Here is a 27,555-nt window from a genome sequence, read left to right as displayed (position 1 = left end):
CCATGCTGACTGTTCCCAATCACCTCTTCACTATTCTTTTGAGCGAGTAGTGACTCCAGGAGGATCTGTTCCATGATCTTTCCAGGCACAGAGGTGAGACTGACTGGCCTGTAGTTCCCTGGTTCCTCCTTCTTGCCCTTTTTGAAGATGGGGGCAATGTTTCCCCTTTTCCAGTCTGTGGGGACTTCACCAGACTGCCAGGACTTTTGAAATATAATAGAGAGGGGTTTAGCAACCTCATCTGCCAGTTCTCTCAGTACCCGTGGGTGTAACCCGTCGGGTCCCATGGACTTGAACACTTTCAGGTTCTTCAGATGATTACGAACCTGATCTGCACTTACAATGGGCAGTTCTTCCTCCCTGTCCCTGGCTTTGACTTCCATAACATCTGGAGTGTGGCTAGAGGCCCTTGCAGTGAAGACTGAGGTAAAGAAGTTATTAAGTACCTCATTCTAACATCCTATATGGCTTCTGTTCATGTCTGCATTCTAATATCACAGAGTGCCATGCTGCAGCTGCCCTGTGCTTTGCTAGGAGGAGTGAGGAAATCTCTCTGGACATTGCTGCTTAGCTTACCATGTAAGGTACACAGGACAAGAGGAAAGCAGGGAGCCAGCACTCCTCTGGGTAGGCTAAAAACAGGGCACAGATGATGATAAGACAAAAAGCTGGGAGAGGAAAACCAGAAGAGCTGCACTGTGTGCTAAGCAGAGCAGGGAGATGAAGCTCCAAAGAGGAGAAGGAAGGGATCTTCTGTCAGTGGCATATATGTAACCTTTAACTGCCAGGCACAAAGGTTACAAACCCTGTGTGTGCACAGCTTCACAACAGCATCACAAGTAAGTTAATGTAAGGAAAACACTGTGGAGTTTTAAAGATTTAAGAACACATTTACAGGAGACAACTGCCACACAATGACTCTTCATAGGGCCTGCACATGTTAAAATACTCTGCTTTCATTGTGAGTGTTCCTCTACCTGCAGCAAGCAGGCTGCCTTGACCTATGTTGCTGCTTTTCACACAGAATCACAGCATGGTTTGGGCTGGAAGGGACCTTCAAGATCACCCGGCTCCAATTCACCCCACCATGGGATGGAACACCTTCCACTAGGCTAGACCCCCACTGTCAAGAATTTCTTCCTAATCTCCAGTCAAAATCTCCTCTCCTCAGGCTTCAATCCATTCCTCCTCATCCTATCACTACAAGTCCTTGTAGTAAGTCCCTCCCCAGCTTTCTTATAGGCCTCCTTCTAGGGGCCGCTTAAGGTCTCCCTGAAGGTTTCTTCTCTCCAGGCTGAACAGCCCCAAATCTCTCAGTCCCTCCTCACAGGAAAGGGGTCCCAGCCCTCCCATCATTGCTGTGGCCTCCTCTAGCCCTGGTCCAACAGGTCCATGTCTCTCTTGTGCTGAGGACTCCAGAGGTAGCCACAGCATTTTCAGTTTTACACCTCTAAATGCAATCAATGGCTGTCATGAAAAGTACTGCCTACAGCTCACCACCAACACTGGCAAATGTAAGCTGTGCTGCTCGTGTTTCAAGCAGTACCTACATCCAGCAGGAGATCAAACAGGAGGAAAGCATGTTTTGCTTTCCTGGTCTGAGTGACCAACATGACACATAACCTTGGCCAGCTGCACAAATACTATCCTGTTTTCTAGAGGGCATCCTGCAGCACCCTCTCTGAGACAGCTCTCAGCTGCTCACAGGGTGCAGTGCCCAAACAGAAAGCAGGAGCTGCTGCCCCTGATGGGTGTGCATGTCGCATTAGTAAGGGTTGTCTACCCTATCGTCTTCCCACAGCTGATTTGCTGCACAATTATTCAAGGTAATGAAGGAACTCCTGACTGCCTGCTTCAAGCAGTTGTGAAAGCTGCTGCCTCCCAGATAAGGGTATGCCCTCTAGGTGAAGTCAAGGAATTCTGCCTCACACAAGCATCAGCCTCCTGCTGACGAAATAAAGGAATCCACACTGCTGCTGAACATTTCCTGCCTTCTGTTTAGTTCAAGTGAAGATTTAATACCATCTTCACAGACGCCTTCAAACTGGGAAAGAATGTTGTTTAACAGAGCTGATTCTGGTCATATTTAGAAGTTTTTGTAAAAAGGGGAGGGAGCTGTGTGGAGCAGGAGACAAAGCAGCATTCCCTGCATTCAGCAGCCATCCTGTGTAACACACAAACCCCTTATTTAAACAAGAGCAAAAGGCTAAGCTTAGCAATGTGGTTACCACTTTTCCTCATTTTCATTTTGAGGGACAGCAATGGAAAACAGTTTTATTACAGCCAATCCATTCCAAAATAAGACTCACCTGGTCAGTACTATTCATTCCACTATGCAGTCTTCTCCAAAAGTACAGAGTTTATTCCTGACCAGGGCAGACGAGATCATGAAGAGGAAATAGCTGATTTTGAACTTGTTCTCTTTACAAATCTATTGCAAGAAGGTAACTTTCTCACATTCTCCAGTGATACCAGTGCTGCTGCCAGCAAAGCAATAAAAGCTGCAATATTAAGCTTGCAGTTTACTCACTAATTTTCATGTGAGACCTTCATGGGCAAGTCACTCCATCACAGAGACAATGCTATTGCAAGGAGTACTTCTAAACCCCAAAGAATGTTGACTATTCAACCAGTGAAGTTCTTCCTTCTAACTAGGTCTTTTCAACTTGTGGGCCTGACAACTAAAAGAATTCTTCTGTACACAGGCTTGCTCAAAGAAAAGTTGTCCACTGTCAAACAACTTCAATTTGAACATCTTAAGCTGGCTGTATCCTAAAATGCAAATTCTCAGTTCCTTTGCCAATAAGAAGCTGATATGAAGCACTGGATTTGTTATCAGGCAATGAGAAAGTTGAAATCTCACATCTAGTCCCCAATTTCAGTCACATTTTCCCTCAAACTGCATTTTTCTCCCCCCCAGTTAAGTGAAGCAAACAATCTTAGAGTATTCATGAATGTCTGGAAAACTGTTTCCCTTCTTGAAAACAGGTATTTGTTTTTGCCCAACAGCCCTGTGTGTTTTGGTGATAGCAGGAGAAAAGAGAATGACATGCACAAGTAAACTATTAATAGCTGAAAGATTTTGCTTTCAGTGCTTTGTGTACTTGCCAGGTAATTTTCACTCTGGGATGCCTGCATGTAATCAGCAAGGGAAGGGAAATTTTTAAGTGTCTAAAGATTCTTTAGACTTATCTTCTGCTACCTAACTGACAGAAGTAACTTCCTCCATTCCAAGTGGGATTAAAAGGCCCCTGACTTGCACAGAATCCCCTTGCTATATAGAACAGGATATGCAGTCAGGGACCAAAAGCAGCTTCCCCCAATAGTTAAGCTCTGTAGCTAAAAATCGACTTAGAATGCCTGTGGAGAATTGGGAATCTTATTCCTTCAGTGCATTCAGTATGAGGGTAGTGAGACTGTGGAACAGATTGCCCAGGAAGGATGTGGCTGTCTCTTCCCTGGGGGTGCTCAAGGCCAGGCTGGATGAGGACTTGAGCAGCCCAGCCTAGCTGTGAGGCATTTCTGCCCATGGCAGGGAGGTTGGAGTCAATGATCTCTAAGGTGTTCTATGATTCTAAGTTTAGACCTATAAAGGTAGTGGTCACCATCACAGTAAGAGTGATGAACAGGTTCAGCAGATAAAGCTGGGTGGGGGTTGGTCTCTTCTCCCAGGCAACCACCAACAGAACAAGAGGACACAGTCTCAAACTGTGCCAGGGGAGGTTTAGGCTGGATGTTAGGAAGAAATTCTTCACAGAAAGAGAGATTGGCCATTGGAATGTGCTGCCCAGGGAGGTGATGGAGTCACCATCACTGGAAGTGTTTAAGAAGAGTCTGGATGAGGCACTTAGTGCCATGGTTTAGTTGATTAGATGGTATTGGGTGGTAGCTTGGACTCAATCTCGAAAGTCTTTTCCAACCTGGTTAATTCTGTTCTATTCTAGGATGTTCTAATGCAAATAATTCAACTGTCTGGCTACTTCTTTACAAGAAAATTACTTCTTTTAGAAAATTCCACTATTAACACAGTGCCTCCCTTATCCTAATCTTAATCTAGAAGAGATTCCTCAGTTCAAGTCTCTTATGACTGAGAAATGCCAGCCACTAACTCAGCTTCTGAACCATTTGGGGTGATTTGGTGTCCCCAGACCACAGCGCTGTAATGTTCCTTATTCAGCCTCAGGGCGACAAGCAGAGTCTGAAATAAAAGCTGCAGACACTCTTATTAGCACATATATTATACTTATGACTTGCTGAGGACTCAAACTTCTCTAAACCTGTCAGCTTCTGCTTTTTGTGTCATTGTGCATTCTGCTGCAGGAGGCTGTGTGCAGTCGGGCAGCGGCAGACATGCAACATCAATTCTAAATAAACAGGAGGTCACAAAGCTCACATTCTCCAAGCTATTATAGAAATTGCAGGCTTCATCCAATCTCAAATCCCAGTGCTCACTTAAAAGCTCTAAACCATATAATTAAATGTAGGTCAGCTTAAAAGTGGACAATTCTTTTTTTTTTCAGGCTTTCTGCAATGCTCTTCAAGCAAAGCCTTCAGCAATTCTCTTCGTTTTATCTTGGAGGGCTGACAGATCGCTGTCAAAAACAGGGCCTGGGTGGTAAAAAGTTTCAACACAAAGAGAAAAGGTACAACAGTGGAGGAGGAGATTCTTAAAAGAGAATAAATCTCTGGCTTGCTTTCTTCAAAGTTAGAATTCTTCCCCTGCCTGAGACATACTGAGGACAAGTTTAACCCAGGGTAACTCTTCTGTAGTCTAATGGCCTTACACCAATGAGGATTTTGACCCAAACTGTCTGAGACGTGCTTGGAAAAAATAACCTTCTATTTCCCTCATGGTCCTGCTGCACAGAGGGAGATCTTTCTTGTCACTCCCTCTAGCTCTCACATCTTAGAGTTTGTCTAGAAATTCTCCCCTGGCAGTCTTCCCCTCGACCAGCCATTCTTCATAAGAGCAGGCCAGATTAGATTGCCCCTTCCTCCAGTGGATGTTACTCAGATATATGCTACTCTAAGTGCTAGAAGAACATGGCCATGGGTTTTGGAGCCCTGCTATGGTTTCTTTTATAATCAGAACAGAGAGAGACTATCAAAATAAATCAATTCCCTGACTTGAGGCAAGTATGATTGGACAGGTTTTCCACTTTTACTGTGTGTTTTCTAAAGCTAAATAACACCAAATGTACTCATATGATTTTTCTTTAAGAAAACTCTTCATGGGAGACAAAGGGGTACAGGAGACCAGGAAAGCAAAGGAGAACAATGAAACCCTAACACCTAGGTAGAAGAAGCCTACTCAGGAAGGGAAAAGTATGTAAAAAAAAAGCCATGTAGCTTTACAAAGTAAAAACCAGCTTGGCTTTCAACTCTGGCTATATTCTTTTTCAACTTGATCTATTTTAATCTCAACAGACTTTGGCTCACTGAAGCTTTTGTTCACTTTGCCCAATGAGATCTACTCTGTAGAATCATAGAATGGCTTAGGCTGGAAGGGACCTGAGAGATTATCTACACAAGCCTCCTTGCCCTGGGCAGGGACACCTCTCTATCAGACTTGGCTGCTCAAGGCCCTATCCAACCTGGACTTGAACACCTCATGAGAGGAGGCAACCAATCTCCCTGGGCAACCACACTGAACTACCAAGGCCTTTTGTGCTGGACAATTTTCATTTCCACAAGAAACTCCCCTGTACTGGCATTATCCAAGACATTTAGGGCCAGCAGATCATTCATGGTAAATGACCAAGAACCCAGAATACCTTCTGCTTGCCTCAGAGGAAAAGAGATCAATTGCTGGCTCTTCCCAAGTTAAAACCCTTTCCTCCTCAGCTCTCCAGCACACCGCAGACACAGCAAGCAATCTGCTTTCCATCCTTCCTTCACTCAATCACGTGTTCAGTTGGAAGAATTAAGCTCTCATTTGCTTGATTCCCAACTGGAGAGAAGATGATGCTTCTTAGACACCTAGAACTGTACATAATTCAAGACATCATTCTGAGCAAGAAAAAGTGGGGGGGAGTAAAACTATTGATGGGAAAGGCATCAGAAATCCTGTGTACTGAGATCAAGCTCTCCTGCTTGAACAGACTTCAGTACAAGGGTGGTGAGACTCTGGAAAAGGCTGCCCAGGGAGGATGTGGATGCCCCCTCTCCGAGGGGGATTCAAGGTGAGGTTGGATGAGGCCTTGAGCAACCTGGGGCTAGTGGCAGATGTCCCTGCCCATGGCAGGGGGGTTGGAAGTAGGTGGTATTCAAGGTCCCTTCCAACCTAAACCATTCTATGAATCTATGCAAGCTGGGAACCACAGCCCTTCTAATCCACCCCAGGATGCCGTTGGCCTTCTTGGACACAAGGCCCCACGGTCCACGGGGTTGTTCTTTCCCAGATGCAACACTCTCCACTTGTCCCTGTTGTAGTTAATCCAATTTCTCTTGGAATCTTTCTAAAACTACTGGGAATTTGCTGATATCAGGCAACTGGTTTAGCATTAAGCACTAACAGTAGAAGAATTAAATTCTGATTAGGTAAATATAAACAAATCATAAACTTTGCTCCTGCATTAGCTGCTGTGTCTGCCTGCCAATTTGCAATCAATTTCTAAGTAGTCTCCCTGGGCCTCTTGCAAGGCACTACAATTTTCCTAATATACACATTGTGTAGGCTGTGTGCCTGAGCCTGCTAGACTGTGCTTGCCTCACTTTTGAGAAGGTCTACATTTTTTTTCCTGCTAACATACAACTGAAAGTTAATCCTGAGAGCATTGCCAGGTATTACCATAGCTGTATCAAGGTGGCATCGAAGCCAACAACAAACTGAGATAAACAGAGGAGTGTAGGGTCTCCTAGCAGAGGGGTGTTTTGCAATACCCTCACAGGGACTCAGTTTCAGTAGGCATGAGGTACAGTAAAAATGTCTGATTCATTCTTCAGCCCTCAAGAAATAAGGAGCACAACACTGATGGTGTACAAACACATGGTGTGCAGATCCAGGAGTGATTTCTATGATATATACATGCTGCAAGTAGAAAGGATGCAGCTACATTATTGGTTTGTATACCTCTTCATATATTTGCTCTCCCATCTTAAAATCATAGAATCCTAGAAATATTAAGGATTGAAGAGACCTCTGAGACCATCAAGTCCAACCACTCCCCTAGAGGTCACAATCCCACCACTAATGCTAAGCTCCTGCCACTAAACCATGTCCTCCACCTCACTCCAACCTCCTTTAAGGGAGTTGTAGAGAGCAATGAAGTCTCCCCTCAGCCTCCTCTTCTCCTGACTAAACCACCCCAGGTCTCTCAGCCTTTCCTCCTAAGCCTTGTTCTCCAGACACTTCACCAACAAGGTTGCTCTTCTCTGGATACTGCCCAGCACCTCAGTGTCCTTCTTGTAGTGAAGGGCCCAAAACTGAACATGGTATTTGAGGTGTGGCCCCACAAGTGATGAGTACAGGGGGACAATCACATTCCTAGACCTGCTGGCCACACTATTCCTGATGCAAGCCAGGAAACCATTGGCCTTTTTGGCCACCTGAGCACACCGCTGGATCTTGCTCAGCCAGCCATCAATCAATGCCCCAAGGTTCTTCTCTCAGCAGCAATCCTGGAGCTTGAGAAGGCACATCAAAAGGGAAAACCTTTCAGGAAAGGCAAAAGAGAAAACTACAGAGATTCAGTGGCCCAAATCACTGCACTGGAAGAAATGATCCATTCTGCAAGGGCACAAAGGTGGGAGGATGATTTCCACAGAAGACTTACTTTAGTCTATTTCAACAGTCCTTTGAAAGTTTTCTGTGGCCTTCTTCCTTTATTCTTGCTTAGAATCTGAGATGTTCCATTAGTTTCTGTTTCTCAATATCAAGGGGGGGAAAAAAAGTCTACAATTCTACCTGAAAGTTCAGGTAAATCTGAGTTTCAATCATCATAGAGAAAAACTTCATTTATTCCCCAGGTGTTCCTATAAATACCAAGCTAAAAGGAGCCATGGAGCCACTTAGCAAAGAGTTCAATCAAATGGGCTCCATATTCAGAGCCCATTAACAGAGCCTCTAATTAATTATTCAATCCAACACAAGAAAGTGTTCTTGCTCTTGTAAGTGAAGAATTCCCCTCTGCCACTCTGTTTGAAGAGCGAAGAGTAAAGCACAGAAGTTCAGCTACAAATCATTTCATACAGTGTTTGAAGGATGAAGGAAAGGAAATACCTCCCCTCCAACAGAGAACAATTTCCATTTGGATTAAAAAAAAATATATTCCCCAAAGAGTCTGTTCAAATATCACAAAACCTCCAGTATGGCCAGTAATAAAATCACAGTGACAGAGCAGAGGAGTATCAGCTCCATAAAGCCCACCAAATAATCACCACCCCCTTATTGGCTCCGTAAAGCCCACCAAATAATCACCACCCCCTTATTGGCTCTGTAAAGCCCACCAAATAATCACCACCCCCTTATTGGCTCTGTATTGCCCACCAAATAATCACCACCCCCTTATTGGCTCTGTAAAGCCCACCAAATAATCACCACCCCCTTATCGGCTCCGTAAAGCCCACCAAATAATCACCACCCCCTTATTGGCTCTGTATTGCCCACCAAATAATCACCACCCCCTTATCGGCTCCGTAAAGCCCACCAAATAATCACCACCCCCTTATTGGCTCCATAAAGCCCACCAAATAATCACCACCCCCTTATTGGCTCTGTAAAGCCCACCAAATAATCACCACCCCCTTATTGGCTCCATAAAGCCCACCAAATAATCACCACCCCCTTATTGGCTCCATAAAGCCCACCAAATAATCACCACCCCCTTATTGGCTCCATAAAGCCCACCAAATAATCACCACCCCCTTATTGGCTCTGTAAAGCCCACCAAATAATCACCACCCCCTTATCGGCTCCGTAAAGCCCACCAAATAATCACCACCCCCTTATCGGCTCCATAAAGCCCACCAAATAATCACCACCCCCTTATTGGCTCCATAAAGCCCACCAAATAATCACCACCCCCTTATCGGCTCCATAAAGCCCACCAAATAATCACCACCCCCTTATTGGCTCCATAAAGCCCACCAAATAATCACCACCCCCTTATCGGCTCTGTAAAGCCCACCAAATAATCACCACCCCCTTATTGGCTCCATAAAGCCCACCAAATAATCACCACCCCCTTATCGGCTCCATAAAGCCCACCAAATAATCACCACCCCCTTATTGGCTCCATAAAGCCCACCAAATAATCACCACCCCCTTATCGGCTCTGTAAAGCCCACCAAATAATCACCACCCCCTTATCGGCTCTGTAAAGCCCACCAAATAATCACCACCCCCTTATCGGCTCTGTAAAGCCCACCAAATAATCACCACCCCCTTATTGGCTCTGTAAAGCCCACCAAATAATCACCACCCCCTTATCGGCTCTGTAAAGCCCACCAAATAATCACCACCCCCTTATTGGCTCTGTAAAGCCCACCAAATAATCCTGCACAATTCTTGCAGGTACCATCAGAATCATAGAATGGTTTGGGTTGGAAAGGACAACCAAAGATCATCCAGCCCAACCACACCTGCAGTCAGAATGAACATCCCTCCACTAGATCAGGTTGCTCAGAGCCTTGTCCAGCCTGACTTTGAGTATCTCCAAGGATGGGGCCTCAACCACCTTCCTGGGCAACTTGTTGCAGTGTCCACCACCCTCATGGTGAAGAACTTGTTCCTCACATCCAGTCTAAATTTGCTCTTCTCTAATTTCAAACCATTGTCCCTTGTCCTATCCCTGCAGGCCTTTGCAAACAGTCCCTCTGCAGCCTTCTTATAGCCCCTTTCAGGTACTGGAAGGCTGCTATTAGGTCTCCCTGGAGCCTTCTCTTCTCCAGAATGAACACCCCCAGCTCCCTCAGCCTGTCCTCATGGCAGAGGTGCTCCAGCCCCCTGATCATCTTTGTGGCCCTCCTCTGAACCCACTCCATCAGCTCCATTCCCTTCCCGTGTTGAGGGCTCCAGAGCTGGTCACAGAACTCCAGATGAGGTCCCACCAGAGCACAGGGGCAGAATCCTCTGTCTCATCTGCTGGCCATACTGCTTTGGCTGCAGCCTATGCTGCCATTGGCCCTCTGGGCTGCAAGCTCACACTGTTGGCTCATGTCCAGCTTCTCAGGATTACTCCAGATGTAGATCACTATGGCTGAGCTGTACTCCATTCTGTGCTGACATGCCAGTCACTACTACAAATCTGAACCCTCAGCCAGTACTGCTGTCCAATGGAGCATTTCCAGCACAAAACACAACAGAGACATTTAACATAAAAGATCCAAATAGCACTCAATAGTGTTGCATCCTCCAGACCATTCCTCCTTAGCATTATGCATTCAGCTTACCCTGATCAAGATTTGACAGTCAGCTCCCACTGTTGTATTTCTGAAGTCAAAGAGAAAGTTTTCCTGAATGTTCAGTGTAAGGGAAATACCAAAAACACAACAACCTTCAGTGTTTGGTGTCAAGCACTGAGTTTGTCACTTAATACAACTTATCATTCTTTTTTCCCTGCTCTAATACCAGCATGACTGACATTTTTCCATTTCCATAACACCAAGTCTGTACTGCTCAAAATATCTTGTGAAATACAACCCTCAACATTTGCAACTGCTTAGTTGTCTGCACAAAGAGAAAATAATGCCTGTGTCATCAGTAACCTTTTGTGTCACACAAGGGTAAACCATCCAACATTCTTACTACTACTTCTCTTTTTTCCACCTGCTTGACAAATTAAGAATTGCAGGCACTGATCAGCAGTTTTCCAGAAGTATTTATCTCATCTCTCTCAACTAAAGAAGAAGCTGAGGGGAGAACTTGTTGCTCTATACCACTGCCTGAAAGGAGGGAGAGGTTTGCTCTGTTATATATGGTATCCATAACTTCACAACATACACACAGGCTACAAAGTTTTCTTTTTCATAAAGACTTTGCACACAACCAGGGTCCTCTACAAGGTACACTGGAATGAGTATCTGTGCTGCTTTATTCCTTCCAGACCAGCCAGGGGAAGATGTTTACAGAGATCTGAAGAAGAAAGAAGGGGACAGACAGTGAAAGCCAAATGAGATCATTGCTTCAGGAGTTATAGAATCAAAGACTCAGAACAGTTTGGGTTGAAAGGGACATTCAGGATCATCTAGTTCCATCCCCCCTGCCATGGGACACCTCCCACTAGCCCAGATTGCTCAAGACCTCATCCAACCTGGCCTTGAACACTTCAGTGAGGGGGCATCCACAAGCTCCCTGGGCAACCTGTTCCAGTGTCTCACCACCCTGGCTGGAAGGAGTATCTTCCTAATCTCCACTCTAAATCTCCCCTCCTCAAACTTCAATCCATTCCCTCTCATCATTAAAATCTTTAAAAGATGGGAAGGCATGAAATTTTGGAGTAGGTTTCTCATAAAAGCCAGCTTAGGGAACAGGAATAGAAACTGGAGACAAAAAAAGGCCCAAAGGAAATCTGTAGCAAATCTCCTGTTCTGTAGCTCAACAGCCACCTCTCCTCATCCAGGGTATATTTCAGTCCTCTTTTTAACACTGAATGGCAAAGCAGCAGAAGTCAAAGGTGTCAGCTTGTAAGCCTAGCTGGCAGCTTTTGGCTTGGGTGACTAAAAAGCTGGAAGTGTTAGAGGAGGCGGCCACGTAGCAGCCGTGGCGGGGAGTGCCGACAGCAGCTCCTCGCCAGCGTGAGCGCTGCCGGCGTTTCCCAGACAGCACTCTGCAGTCAGGAAGAAGTGGGAAAAATGAGGAAAACCTCCAAGTGCTGAGCCCTATGAGCTCATAAAAGCTTCTGTGGCCCAGCAGCTGTGGAGGCCGTTCCTCTTATTGGAATGAGTCTCATGGGAGTGCACTTAATCTAAGTCCCTGAAGTTAACACCATTAGAAGCTACATTTCCTTGCTGATTAAAAATGAACCACACAAGTATCTCAAAGCTTTTGAAATAACTTAGGACTAATGAAGGACTAATTGCTTCACAACATGTCTTCACATAATGATGTCTAAAAATTGGTGTCAACTGTCTTCTGTCAACGTTTTCAGCAGTTAATTACATGTTTTCTATCAGTCATCCATAGTCACAATTAAAACATGAGGATAGTCTCAGTTTGCTGGTTTAGAGAAAGAAGCTGAAAGACCTGGTAAAACTTGGTTGACTTTTACCTGCCAAGCTGACACATTCATAACCAGCAGCTCAGAAATCATACAATCACCTGGGTTGGAAGAGACCTCTAAAGGTCATCTAGTCCACCCCCCCTGCAGTCAGCAGGGACATCCTCAACTAGATCAGGTCACCCAGAACCCTGTTGAGCCTCACCTTACCCTCTAGGAATGGAGACTCAACCACCTCCCTGGGCAACCTGTTTCAGTGCTCAACCACCCTCGTTGTAAAGAATCATAGAATTGTCAGGGTTGGAAGGGACCTCAAGGAGCATTTAGCTCCAGCTCCCCTGCCATGGGCAGGGATACCTCAAACTAGATCAGGTTGCTCAGAGCCACATCCAGCCTGGCCTTAAAAACCTCCGGTAGGGGCTTCCACCACCTTCACAGGCAACCTGTTCCAGTGTCTCACCACCCTCATGGGGAAGAACTTCTCCCTCAATCAACTCCTCACTAAGTTGGCTGGTGGTAGTTATCTTGCTGAGACTTCATTAACCATTAGAAAAATGGGGCTTGGCAAATATAGGTCCATAAATTTAGTCAGTTAATTCTCAGACTTTGAAATCTAATGATCAACATCTCCTTATTTATCAGGTTAATAAAGACTGAAATCTCTTGTTAGCAGAAGTAAGTTAGTAAGCAGTGACTACTCCTGTTCTCATGGGAATAGAGAACAAGAGGACTGGAGAGGAGTGGAGGAGGGGGGGAGAAAGAAAGGGAAGAGGAGTGGAGGAAGGGGGAAGAAAGAAAGGGGAGAGGAGTGGAGGAAGGGGAAAGAAAGAAAGGGGAGAGGAGTGGAGGAAGGGGGAAGAAAGAAAGGGGAGAGGAGTGGAGGAAGGGGAAAGAAAGAAAGGGAAGAGGAGTGGAGGAAGGGGGGAAGAAAGAAAGGGAAGAGGAGTGGAGGAGGGAAAAAATAAAAAGAAAGGGGAGAAGAGAAAAGAAAGGAAGAGAGAGTCCTCAAAAATATCTTCCCTCAGCCCCAAACAACACATTCCACTACCTGGAAGATCAAGTGAAAAAGAAAGGACTTGAACTGCGAGTCCTGTCAGGCACCAGGACCCTGGAGCCTTCAGCATCTCAATAAAGTCAGGATTTATGAGAAAAAACAAGCCAGGCTCCTGCTCCCACACACTTGGCTGCAAGCAGAAGGGCCAGAGCACAAAACCCATCCACTGCTAAGCCACGGCATTAACCTCCTCTCCAGGAAGATGTAGCTGCATGACAAGCATGACCTCAGCCACAGGCAAGGACAGCTCCTTCACCCCGTGCTGCTGGCGATGCATCACTGGAGCTACACCTATCGTTTGCCTCACACAGCAGAAGGTCAGAGAAGCACAGCCCTGCTTCGAGAGAGACAGAGCTAAATGAGACACTTTTTCTAACAACACTGAAGGCATCCTAACCTTCACTAAGTTCAGGTGAGTGTGACAGTACCTCACTTGAAAGAGTCACAGGGGCACCTCTCACTTCAACAGCTCCTTGCCTCTTCAGAGCTCTTTCTGACTGCTCCTCAAACTTCTTGAGAGTGGATCCTTTTCAACTGCCATTTAATTCCTCGCAATGAACTTTAAATGTGATGGACATGAAAAAGAATAATAAATTACACCAGGTGCAATTGCCAAGAGCAATGAGCAGTCCCAGAATCCTGCTGTGTTCTCTTCCACATCGGACTTCGAATCGCAGCCTGTCCTAGGTCTGACTCACTTGGCATGGACAGCCCAGCCCACCCCGCTCTGTAATTCACTGCTCTGCAGAATACCTGAATAGGCTGAATGCAGATTGCACAGGAACAGGACACTTCCCTAGGCTCACAGTAGAGATGCTGCTTGCTACAGCAAGGACTTGAGTCTCTTAACTAGATGCAACAATGGAACCCCCTCCATAAGCAATATAAGCAATGTCATTTCACAACTTCCACCTGCAGCACTGTGTCCAGTTCTGGTGCTCCCAGCATAGGAAGGACATTGAGCTGCTGGAGAAGGTCCAGAAGAGGACCACAAAGATGATCAGAGGGCTGGAGCACCTCCCCTATCAGGACAGGCTGAGAGATTTGAGTCTGTTCAGCCTGGAGAAGAGAAGGCTCCAGGGAGACCTTAAAGTACCTGAAAGGGGCTACAAGAAAGCTAGAGAGAGAACTTTTTTCAAAGGGCTTGCAGTGCCAGGGCAAGGGAAATGGCTGAGAGCTTGAGGAGGAGAGATTTAGGCTGAAGATTAGGAAGACATTCTTTCCAGTGAGGGTGGTGAGATACTGGAACAGGTTGCCAAGGGAGCAGCTTTCTTGTACCCCCCTTCAGGTACCAGAAGGCTGCTCCAAGATCTCCCCAGAGCCGCCTTCTCTTCTCAAGGCGGGACAAACCAAGCTCTCTCAACCTGTCTGCACAGGGCAGGTGTTCAGCTTTCTGGCCCTCCTCTGGACCCACTCCAACAGTTTAATGTCCTTCTTGAGTTGGAAGACAGAGCTGTGACCCCAACACATTCCCCACTATGATTCAAACCTTCACTTTTTTCAGGCCAGTAAGAGAACATTATGCATTTTGCCAACTCTTTGGACTGTTCCTCAGAACCAAGATGCACAATTCTTCATGAGAACAAGGCTATTCTACAGAATCATTTCAAGAGCTACATGGTCCTGCTAGGAGCCAAATCACCTGTGTGCCCATACTGGTGTTCTGGCACTTCCTGGAGTGGAAAAGTAACCCTGAGAAGAGCACACAACTGCAGCTCTGCATTAGGCCCTATTCCAGTGCTTAAGACTCAGCCTTCCCCTTAATAAATAAATAATGAACTTCAGAAAACTTTAATATTAAATTAACAGTTAAGTGAACACAACCTTGAGGGACTTATCTTCATAGACATTTCAGTTTACTGCCAGACCAAATGCAGACAGCACTTAGGGGACAGGCTTGGTTTATTTGACTAACAAATGATCCCTTTCCCAGGTCTGCTTCCAGCAGAGTCACATTTAAGGAAGTCCCAATGTGGTGTAGTGGTGTGCCCTCGCTGTGTGCAATTTCTTAACCTTTCTCAAGTGCAAAATTTCAATCTAAGATTGTTATTCTGCAATTAAAATACTACTAAAATAGCTCTCTCACTCTGTGTGTACATGGAAGCATTAAAGGTTACAAGGGCAACCCAAGATTTTTCTACTTCTTAACATTTGACACCTAGCTTTAAAAAAAAACCTGTAAGGCTGCGGTTTTCTGACCTTGATATTATGAAGGGGGAAAAAAAAAACCCTCCTAATATGTATTTAGAGTTTCCAAAATAACTATATTCAACTTATCTTCTACAGCACTGATTAGAGACAAGACTCACCACGTTATCTGCATTCTACTGCCTTCTGCAGAGAAATGCTGGGGAAAGCGAAGAATCCTAAGATGGTTTGGGTTAGAAAGAACATTGAAGTTCATCTAGGTCCAACCCCATGCCATGGGCAGGGACACTTTCCACTGGACCAGGTTGTTCAAGGTCTCATCCAACCTGGCCCTGAACACCACCAGGGAGGGGGCATCCACAAAGCTCCCTGGGCAACTGTTCCAGTGTCTCCTCACCCTCACTGGAAAGAATTTCTTCCTAATCTTCAGCCTAAATCTCCCCTCCTCAACCTTGAACCCATTCCCCCTCATCCTATCACAACAAACCTTTGTAAAGAGGTATCCAAGTACCATATTCACATTGAGATGGGAAAAAAGTGGCCCAGAGAAGCTGGTCCACAGTGTGTTGATAAGTGTCAGACATGGATCCAGTCCACCAGCTCAGAGCCTGGCGATTAAAAGGACAGACTCTTCTAGCTGCTGCCATTCAGGACACCTCATTTCCACAGGGTGGTTTACAGAGTTTCTACTTCTTAGAAGCATTTGAAACCCTCTCCAGCAACTGAAAAGGAGATGCTTTGAGCTTGGCAAGAAACAACAATGCTAAGTACAAACTGTGATTCCTGCTCTGCAGGCTCGTGTGGGGACATACGGCTGAACAAGGAGCTGCTTCTCTCTGCTCAATTCCCTTTCACAGATGCCAGTCTGGGGAACGGCGAGGGAGCTGCTCCTCACACTGCTGCACAGATGGGTGAGAAAAGGACACCGCAGACATCCCATGCAGCAAGCTGAATTGGGAGTTAAACACAGCCAGGAAGAGAGTTTATGGTGTTTACTCCCTCTCTCAGTAGGGAAAATAGCTGAATTTTAATTCTCGGGCTGAAAATAGCTGAATGTAATTGAACATTCAATAGCACTGCTACCAGCTAGCTGCCAGGGCTCCATCTCTCCTCAGCCACACACTCCTGTGTTCCCTCACTGCTCAAACAGCACAGCCACACAGAGATCCAGGCTAGGGACATGAGCTGGCTGAAAAATAATCCTCAGCAAACCATTAGCAGTTGGTCACCTTAACACACAACAGTACAAATCAAGCTGGAGGAGAGGAGATTCAGACCAGGTCATCAGGAAGAAATTCTTTCCAGTGAGGGTGGGGAGACACTGGAACAGGTTGCCCAGGGAGCATTGTGGATGCCCCCTCCCTGGAGGTGTTCAAGGCCAAGCTGGATGAGGCCTTGAGCAACCTGGGCTAGTGGGAGGTGTCACTGCCCATGGCACGGGGTTGGAACTGGATGATCTTCCAGGTCCCTTCCAACTCAACCATTCTAGGATTCTTTGATATAGTTGATTTGAAGGTTTAAAACTTGTAATCTGACCATCCTACAGACACTAAACTTAAAGCAATTTCTTAATTCCCTTCTCCCACCCTGATTTTTGTAATATCTGATAGTGCCTTCTGCTTTGGCAGTTCTGTCCTTGATTTGGTTGTCTGCTGGCAGACCTTGTGGAGCTCAGTCTGGTATTACAGCAGTGGTATTTACACTAGTGCAAACAAATAGCAAAACACCACCAAGCAGCTGCTTCTCTTCAGTTCCCATGCAAATGAAAGATAAGAGCTCAGCCATGTTAGGCTCCTTGTTCAATCACACAACCCAGAGTCAGTCTTTTCAAGGTAAAACTGCCTTCAGCTGGCACAAATCCCAGTGTCTTATTCTGGCTTTATGGGGCTTTTCACTGCTACAGCTGTCAAATTAGTGACAGTTCAGTATGGCTTGTTGATGTGCTCTCTCAAAAAAAATAGCAGGAACAAGGCTGAGACCATCTGATCTCATTTTTACTCCTTGCAGTGCTCTGAACTGTCATACTGGATGTGGCTCTTTCTAACATTTCGGGGTAGTAAGAACTCCACAGTGGGTCTGAGAGGTTCAAGATAAGTTCATTAAGCCAATTTGTTAATCATCTCCATGAATTGTGCTCCCATTTCTTATGAGGCTCTGTCTAATAGATTTTATGAAAGCTTAATGAAAATCTAATTAGAGCCAAAGGTCTTGGAAATTTTTTTTCCCCTCTCTCTTTCTTCTTCCCCCTCCCCTTTCTTTCCCCCTTTTAATTATGAATTGTAGAAAGGGACAAAAAAAGGGACAGTAACACTTCAGAACAAGATTCAGATTGTCAGCATTTTTTGTTCTCATTCGTGTGCATGCACAGCAGACAGTTTGTAACACTCCTGATGTCTCTATGTACTTATATCCCACCACAGAAACTGCTGTAACAGGACTCACGTGGACAATAGCCACAGCTCTAGACTTGTAGAGCTCTTCCTCAAAGAGGCTGCTCTTCCACCCTTATCTTCAATCCCACAGCTCAAGGCACCATTCTTTGAACAATTATCTCAGTCTTTCCCAGGTCATCATCTTTATGTGTATCTACACATACACACTTGAAGTTAAAGGAGGCAGGGCCAACTGAGCTAAACTCTCTGCAGCTGTTGAAAGGGAGGAGATCTTACTGCTCTCTACAGCTGCCTGAAAGGAATGAGGCTGGTGTTGGTGTCTTCTCCCAAGTAACCAGCAATAAAATGGGAGGAAATGGATTGAGGTTGTGCCAGGGGAGGTTCAGATTGAATATTAGGAAAAGCTTCTTTACTGAGAAAATGGTCAGGCATTTTAAAAGGTTGCCCAGGGAGGTGGTGGAGTCTCCATCCCTGGAGGTGTACAAAAAGCTGTAGATGTGGCACTTCAGGATATGGTTTAGTGGTCTTGGTTGGACTTGATGACCTCAAAGGTCTTTTCCAGCCTTAGTGGTTCTACGATAAGGAGTCTTTAAGAACACAAGTTTGTGGGGGTGTTGTTGTTTTAATTTGGGGGGGCGGGGGGGGGATAAGGAGTCTTTAAGAACACAAGTTTGTGGGGGTGTTGTTGTTTTAATTTGGGGGGGGGAGAAGAAGGGGTATTAACTTGTCCCTAACTTATTAAGTGCGAGACAAGGTTTGTTTTTGAATGGCTTTTTTCCCACCTCTCTGAAACAGGCATGGTTTTTCATCAGGTTTTCATGATGAAGAAACTAAGCTTGGCCACTAAGCAGACTCCTCAAAAGCTGCATTTGTAATACAATACAGCATCCTTATTACCAAGCATGAGGAAAGAGAGGGGAAAAGAGAACTGCAAGCCATTACACCTCATCTAAACGGTATGCGAGATGTCAAAGACCTTGAGGGACCAAAATAATTAAATCAATTTGTAGGATTGCAAATTTCTGATTCAACAGAAACAAGTGACAAATAGTTTCAGCTGAAAAGAACAAACAACTGCACCCAACAGGGATCCAAACCCTGACGTCTTTGTTCAGCCATAATCCGGCAGCTCCCACTGAGCTCGACTGATCTCGCTTGAAGATGCCACAAGTTTAAACTGAACACGGCCGTTAGGATTTTCCCCGTGAATAGACTCTGTGCAGGAGCAGCAGAGAGACAGAGCTGCGTGTCAGGCTGCACAATACGCTGAACACAAGTGAACAATAAAACACTGTCACATAAAAAGTGAATGTTATTTAGGTCACAGCAGCGAGTATGTAAAATAAGCACGATTATCCGAGTCCCATTAGATCTCAGTCAGAGCGCCTGTGTTGTGGAGCAGCACATTTAGGAGATGGACAGATCAGAGGCAGTTCAGAGAAAAACATCTAAGATGATAAAAGGTTTGGAGAATGAAAAAGCCCTTCTCTGAGAAAACACCGCCACATGTCAAGAAGAAAACTCTCGAAAGACAGTAAATGGAAACAAGAAAGGAAGTCACTGCAACAAAGTTGTCAAAGTTCAAGCAGATAAAATCATTCCCTAAACCGTTTCTAGCAGTCGTCACTTGTGCTACGCAGCAAAATGGATAGCACCGGGAACAATGATCGTCTACTGCCCAAATGTCTCAACCCTGGGTCCTGAGCCAGCCTTGGACGTTAGGGGAGGTCAGGCTGAGATTCAAAAATTCCCTTGGACGAAATTAAAGCAAAACAACACCAAGTGGCTGCTGAGTTGGGTTTGCCAGAGCCAAGGAAAGCTCTCAGCAACAGACCAGAGCAGAGAGAACAGGGGAAGAAAAGGGAGAGGGAAAACGAGAGAGAGAAGATATCACCACTCCTTGGATCCAGAAAGGACTTCCTCAGGCATAGTCCAAGTTCTTAGTGCACATCCCAGCAGGGTCTTCTGCAGCAAATGAAACACTGAGACCCCAGGAGTTGTGGGGGGGTCTCTCCAAACAAAGGGATGTGTGCAGAGTGAGGTGTGCACAGAGGGGTGAGGGCTCCAGTGCAGGGTCTCCATTGGCCTTTCTGGGAGGCTTTTGCAGTGTTTTTAAAATAAGGAAAGAGGGAATCCCCACTTCCACAGAAATTCTCTTCATTGCTCAACATCCTGCCAGGCCAGGAGCTCTCCTCCAGAGCTTTTAAGGTCATCACCCTGCCTATTCAGACGGGTGTGTCACACCTTGTTTGAGACAAAGGAGTCATTAAGGCCTGTAAGGCCTGGCTGGCTGCATGAGTTGCTTTGAGAGAGGAGAGGATTGAGCTGTAACACCAAACTCTTGTAGTTCAGTGGTAAACTTGTAAATGAGGACTACTGGAGATAATCTCCCCCATCCCAGCCATGCCACCAATTATACAGATGGATGGGATGGGATGGGATAGGATAGGATAGGATAGGATAGGATAGGATAGGATAGGATAGGATAGGATAGGATAGGATAGGATAGGATAGGATAGGATAGGATAGGATAGGATAGGATTAACCAGGATGGAAAAGACCTTTGAGGTCATCGAGTCCAATCTATCACCCAACACCATCTAATCAACTAAACTATGGCACCAAGCACCCCATCAAGCCTCCTCCTAAACACTGCCAGTGATGGTGACTCCACCACCTCCCCGGGCAGCCCATTCCAATGGGCAATCACTCTCTCTATGAAGAATTTCTTCCTAACATCCAGTCTAAACCTCCCCTGGTACAGCTAGAACATTTTTCTGGAAGTAATGCTACAGAACACCAAAGGTAGTAGATCAAAGCCTACAAACTTTACTTTCTGCCATGCTCCCCAGGTTTTCCAGATTTATGAAGCATGAGACATTTAAAACCTACTTTGAGCACCTCTTTGAAAGTCCAGGAAAAGCAGACCCATCATGGTAGGTCACCAATTGAGTGCTGGGAAAACAGCCTTACATTTGCACTTAACAAGTTCAGTCTGTTTAACTCCTCAAAAAGGAATGACTGAGTGTGCTGTGGTGTCATCATTCTCCAACACAGCACTGCACTATTACAGACACACAGAATTCTTTGGGTGGGAGAAGACTGCTAAGATGAGCAAGTCCAACTGTCAAACAAACACCACCATGGCCATCACACCATGCCCCCAAGTGCCATGCTCACCCATTTCTTGATAATGTCCATGGATGGTGACCCCACCACCTCCCTGAGCAGCCTGTTCCAATGCTTGACCACTCTTGTAGCAAAGAAATTTGTCCTAATCTCCAACCTAAACATCCCCTGGCATAACTTCCCCTGGCACTCCACTCCAACCTGCTTTTACATTGATTAACCCAATGTGGCTCCAGCTCAGCTCCCTAAAGGACCTGCACAGCCAAGCCAGCACAGTGCTGCATCCAACCTAATTAAAAGGAAAAAGGAGGGGGACAGGACAGAAGACAAACTAATTAGATCAGGAGCAGCATCCCACCACCATGTCAATACTGCTTCCTGGACTTCACAAAGCCCTCTCCAGAGGTGTGTTCCACAGTAAACGAGCAAAGAGGCTTCTTATCCAGGAATAAAATGATGTGCAATAAAAAAGCTTTCTAATGAGTTAGGTGGAAGCAAAGGTGGTGGGTTGAAAATTCCCCCCCCAACATTTGGATACTGAATCCAAACAAAAATCAAACTGGATTAGGGCACAGATCTTAAGAGGAAGGGAAAGCAACCAGTGGCACACACTGCCAAGAGATAATTAGAAGACTTCAAGACATAGTTTCCTTTCTTTCTTTTCTTCAAGTTGAGGGGGGTGAAACGCTGGAACAGGTCACTCAGAGAGGCTGTGGATGCCCCCTACCTGGAGGCATTCAAGGCCAGGCTGTGAGCAACCTGGGCTAGTGGGAGGTGTCCCTGCCCATGGCAGGGGGTTGGAACTGGATGATCTTTCAGGTCCCTTCCAACCCAACCTATTCTATGATTCTATGAGATGTTGAATCGGGCTCAACACAACGATAACTTATGGACTAAGTCACATAAGAGGCCATAACAGATTTTCTGCATCCTTCTGGCCTTTGTGCTTACTAACTTAGATTAAAAATGTCTTTGATGCAGTACAGCAAGGCTGCAAATACACAGTCTTTGTTATGTTGGCTACAACCGCTGGTGAAGTGACACAGTGCTTTTTAAGTGCCCTTTCAACTGAATACAAGAGTACAACTTCATGTGGGAGGAAAATTGAGAACACTGCAATATGCATGATAGGAATAAACAGCAGCTGTCTACCCATATACAAAAGCCCATTGCCAAATTACAGCACAGGATAGGAGGCTGCCCCCTTTCCTTGCTGTAATTTACTTTCTGTGTTTGGTAGCATGAAATGAGGAGGTGCTGGAGGACACAGTACTGCCACTGCACAAGCAAAACACTTATTTCCCTAGGTGTGGATGAAAAATTGTATTATTTATACAGGAGTGATGGAACAGAATGCATTGTGATAATAAAAGATTCTTTTAGGATACGTGGAACCCAGGCAAACCTGCACTGTGGGCATACTTTGCTGCTTTGCTGGAACTTGAGTGGCTGAATGTTTGTTGCACCTTTTCTCAGCATTTCAGAAAGTGTTCTCTGTTTATTTTGTGTAGGTTTACACTGGCACTCCCAGTGGGATTTTCATTTGCCATGCTAAATTGGTTTGCTTGTCAGGTAGCTTTTCAGTCACCAAGCCAAGCAGGCAAAAGGCAGAGGAAACTGAACACATAAGTCCTCCAGGCACACTGAAAATAAAACCCCTCCAAATAATTTTGCTTTTCTGCTTAGGATAAACCAGGGCTGCTACAAAAAGGGCATTGGCCATAAATATGGAGTCCCAAAGCCTGGGCTCTCTCTTTATTCAAAAGGTAGGGAAATAAAGTCTTTCCCAACTGTTGGCTCACTTCAAGCAGATGGGTGCACTATGAAAAGAGCTGAAAAACTGGTTTTATTTTCTCAGCAGTATTTACTTCAATGCACATCCACAAGCACAAACGTCAGGAAAGAGCATTCAGTGCTCCCAAAGGCCACATCACTTTTCCCATATTCATGGAATGGTTTGGGTTGAAAGGGAGCTTAAAGGTCATCTAGTTGAAACCCCCCTACCATGGTCAAGGACACCTCCCACAAGTTGCTCAAGGCCTCATCCAGCCTGGCCCTGAACACCTCAAGGTGTTCATCCACAACCTCCTTGGGCAACCTGTTCCAGTGTCTCACCCTCACTGTGAAGAATTTCTGCCTAATCTCCAGTCTAAGTCTCCCCTCTTCCAGCTTCGATCCACTCCCCCTGATCCTATCACTGCAAAGTAACAAGTCTCTCCTCAGCTTTCTTGTAGCCTCCTTGAGGTGCTGGAAGCCCAGTTCATTCATGTTATTCCCCACCTCCATCTCTATGTTTCCCTATGCAGGAGACATATACTCTTGATCCAATTTGTCTTCTGGAGTAATTTGGGGGAAATGTCCAAGTGGTTTTGCAGCAATATTTTGTATCCACAAAGTCAGTTCAGAGTTATCTGCATCTTGATGTGTACCTGCTGTGTGATAAGCACAAAACACCGTACCTTGTGTTGACAGGTGACTGAGAGGCAAAGGTTTTCAGCTTCGAAACTACCCTCATAAGGGGAAATCTGTGCTAGAAGATTTCCTGTAATCCTGTTCATATAGTATTCAAGGCCAGGATTAACTCCTTTTTAAAACTAAAGCTGACCTAAGCCTCACACCTGTGGCCAGTCCTTTAGTACATGTGAAACAACTTTCTCAATTTCAGTAAGGGACTAAAGACCTTTTCCCACAAATACTCAGCTGTTCTGTATTTCCCAGGGATGTAAATTAGCAGTTTTGCAGTTCCTTTAACATTTCAAGCACAAACCCAAAGGCTTGGATCCAAGGCAATATGTATTTTGTTCTTTTAATTTTACCACCCAATTAAAACATTCCAAATGATTATACATTAAGACCTTGCCTAGAACAAAATGAAGTATAGACTCATAGAATAGTCTGGATCAGAAAGGACAACCAAAGGTCATCCAGTCCAACCCCCCCTGCACTCAGCAGGGACATCCTCCACTGGATCAGGTTGCTCAGAGCCTTGTCAGGCCTGACCTTGAATATCTCCAAGGATGGGGCCTCAACTACCTCCCTGGGCAACCTGTTGCAGTGTTCCACCACCCTCATGGTGCAGAACTTGGTCCTAACATCCAATCTAAATCACTTCTCTCATTTCAGACCACCTCCCCTCATCCTCTCACTGCAGGCCTTTGCAAACAGTCCCCCTGCAGCCTTCTTGTAGAACCTTCAGGTGCTGGAAGGCTGCTATTAGGTCTCCCCAGAGCCTTCTGTTCTTCAGGCTGAACAACCCCAGCTCCTTCAATCAAATCCCACAACAAAATCTATTTAAGATCCAAAAAAAAGGTCTCATTGCAACTATTTTTGACAGACATGCCACATATATATTAAACAAACAATCAATTTAGCAGAATATGGAATGAGAAGTTCTAGTTTTCCCCAGACAAACAGCCCTGTGGTGAGAAATATAAACATTAGAACACTATTAACTATAACTGTCAAAATATAACAATAGTAATGCTGTTCAGACAAGTAGGAATCAAGTGAGTTAGGAAAATAAACACAGAATTAAGTATGTGATTTTAGGTAGGCATTAGATCATAGAATCCTAGGTTGGCAGGGACCTCAGAGATCACAGTATCACAAAGGTTGGAAGAGACCTCAAAGATCACTGAGTCCAAACTGTCACCACAGACCTCATGACTAGACCATGGCACCAAGTGCCACGTCCAATCCCCTCTTGAACACCTCCAGGGATGGTGACTCCACCACCTCCCTGGGCAGCCTGTTCCAAGGCCTGACCACTCTAGCAGCAAAGACGTTTTTTCTAATTTTGCACCTAACCCTCCCTCCCCTGGCACAATTTCAGGCCATTCCTCTCCTTCTATTCAATTCTCATTCCATTCCATCATCTGATATAATGTAGAAGAGACCAACCCCCACCTCACTCCAACCTCCTTTCAGGAAGCTGGAGAGCAATGAGGTCTCCTCTCAGCCTCCTCTTCTCCCAGGTCCCTCAGCTGCTTCTCACCAGCCCTGTCTTCCACACCCTTCACCATCTGTGCTGCCCTTCTCTTGACACACTCCAACACCTCAATGTCCTTCCTGTAGTGATGGACCCAAACCTGAACCTAGCATTCAAGGTGCAGCCTCACCAGTGCTGAGTACAGGGGCATGGTCACTTTGCTACTCCTGCTGGCCACACATTCAGGCCAGGATGCTGGTGGCTTTATTGGCCAGCTGACCACACTGCTGGCTCATCTTCAGCTGCCTGTCCAGAATCTCATTCCATCTTTTTTTGTCATAACAGGTAGTGTCCTCTCTAAAGACAAAAATCAGTGGCAGTATTTATTATAGGATATCATTTGTGGTAAATGATCTCTTTTTTAAGACTTCTTGATGAAGGAATTGCCAGGGGGAAGAAATGAAATAAACAAACAGCCACAAATCTTACAATTCAAAACCAAAACCTGCTGAAATATCTCACAGAAAAATTTTGTCAAGATACATTTTATGTCTGTGTTGTTTTGTGTTTGATGTCTGCTCAGCCAGAAGATTCTTCAGGGACTAACCCTAGCGAAAATAATCCAGAGCTCCACATAGCTTTTAAACTGTACATGGGGTGCAGGGCACCTCATGTTCTCTGTAGTCTTTGTTCTGTCAGATTTATTTATCCCAATTGTTTAACCTTCCCTGGATCCCCATGGATTATAGCTTGAGATGCAGATCTAATCAGTGTTTTAATGAGAAAATAATGAAACTAGCGTTGCAGAGATTACAGGAGATCACTAGCCTGACACAGTGAGAGTGTGAGGAGGGCTTCTTCCTGGTTTCAGGAGAACACATTTAAAATGATAAAGATGCTTCAAAGCATCCCACAGAGGAGTCTGCAGAGATGCATGTTGGCCAGTCTCTAGCTGGATTGATGTGGCACAAAGACACCAGTCAAGTTTCTCCCCGTCCTCTTGTTATTCTCTAGTGGTGCAAGAGGTCTTCTGCTGTTAAAGCTCCAGCAGCCTTTCCTGCAGTGGCTGAAGAGTGTCCAAAGCTGCAACATCTGGTGTGAAAACCACGACACACATGGGAAATCAGAGAAAATGAGGTCTGATTTTTGTTATGGGGGCACAAGATTTTGTTAAGAGGATCTTACTGCAAAGCTTGATGAACCCATCAAGTACCAGAGTGGATGCACCACTAAATTCCCCTGTGCTGTTGCTAACCACAGACATGGACCTGTGGAAGTAGTTCCCACCTTTCCACAGACCTTTACAGTTAAAAGCTGCTCTCTTTCCTTATTCTTGTCAGGCTTTATTCAGTAGACCCAAGTCATTGCTGTGTTCATGTCACTGTGCTTGCATTTCTCCTCAGAGCTTTGAGTGACAGCTTGAACAACTGTGAACAACAAATCTCTAGACTCTTTTGCCCTCCTTCAAAGCTGTGTTAAAATACTTTGTTATTTATATTTAATCTGCTTTCTGTGGGGTTTGATTTAATGCAATGGCTTTTTGAAATCTGGGGCCTGTGGGATCACATGCCTTCACTTGGGGAGAAATTGAGAATGCAATCATGAACTCCTGGATTTTGTTGATTCTGTGAGTGTAGAAGTGATTCACCTTCTCAGTGGTTCCAGACAGCAGCCATCACATGCAAGTGCTGTCTGTAAGACTGGGGCTCAATGAAACCTAAAAATTAGGCTTGAAAATTTGACACCAACTATATTTGACTTCAATGCTCTCTACAGCTCCCTGAAAGGAAGGAGATTGGTCTCTTCTTCCTAGCATCAGGTGGCAGGAGGAGGTGGTGGAGTCACCATCCCTGGAGGTGTTGAAGAACGGTGTGGCCATGGCACTTGGATACATAGTATAATGGCCATGGTGGTGTTGGGTTGGTGGTTGGACTCCATGAGCTTTTCCAACTGAAACAATTCTACAATTCTGTGATTCTTTTAGGATTACATTTGAAGGGGGCTTCAGAAAATTAACCTGTAGTATCACCAGATGCTAAGGAAGCAGCACTCTGGATGGATGGGAGAGCACAGAGGCACAGGAATCCAATACACAGAAGTGCTAACATCTCTTTCCAGGGAGTTTTGGACCAGTGAGCCCATAGCAATGAAGTAGACAAAAAGTCCTACTTAGAAATGCATGAAGGAATTCTGGTAGATAGGAAGAGTCTACACATTTGACATCCTAATCAACCTGCTGAAGGTGTTTTCTACAGTGACCACTGCAAACAGAAATGGAACAATATACAAAGTGAGACAATGCCAAGCTCATTTCTCTTTCTGCCCTGCAGCTGGGTTGACAGCCACACACAGTCAGTGACAGCCCTAAGACTCTGAACTACTTCCTCCCTCTCCACTGTTCCCCTGGCAGATTTCCTTGGGCCTCAACTGATTTGCTGCCCTTTCTCTTCCTGATCTAGCACCACCTCAATCCCCACAGTTTTCTCTCTGCCGCCTCTCAAAGGCCCCTGACCTCTCAGATCACTCAGCCCCTGCCTTTTCTGCAGTTTCTGGCTTCTGTTGTCATTTCCTCCAGAGACAACTGACCCATTTATAAACTAAGCTCTCAAAAGGCAAAAGGAAAAGTAAAGCCACTTAATTTAGAGTTTGGCAGGAAAGTTGATGAGAGGATGGCACTGATGGCTGAACAAACACAACATTAAGCAAGTGATTTAGATTGGATATTAGGAAAAAAAATCTTCACTG

This window comes from Melanerpes formicivorus, unplaced genomic scaffold (assembly GCF_026170545.1).
Source record: "Melanerpes formicivorus ecotype bairdi unplaced genomic scaffold, bMelFor1.0.p_v2 SCAF_20, whole genome shotgun sequence".
Classification (NCBI taxonomy): Eukaryota; Metazoa; Chordata; class Aves; order Piciformes; family Picidae; genus Melanerpes; species Melanerpes formicivorus.
This window is presented reverse-complemented; position numbering follows the sequence as displayed.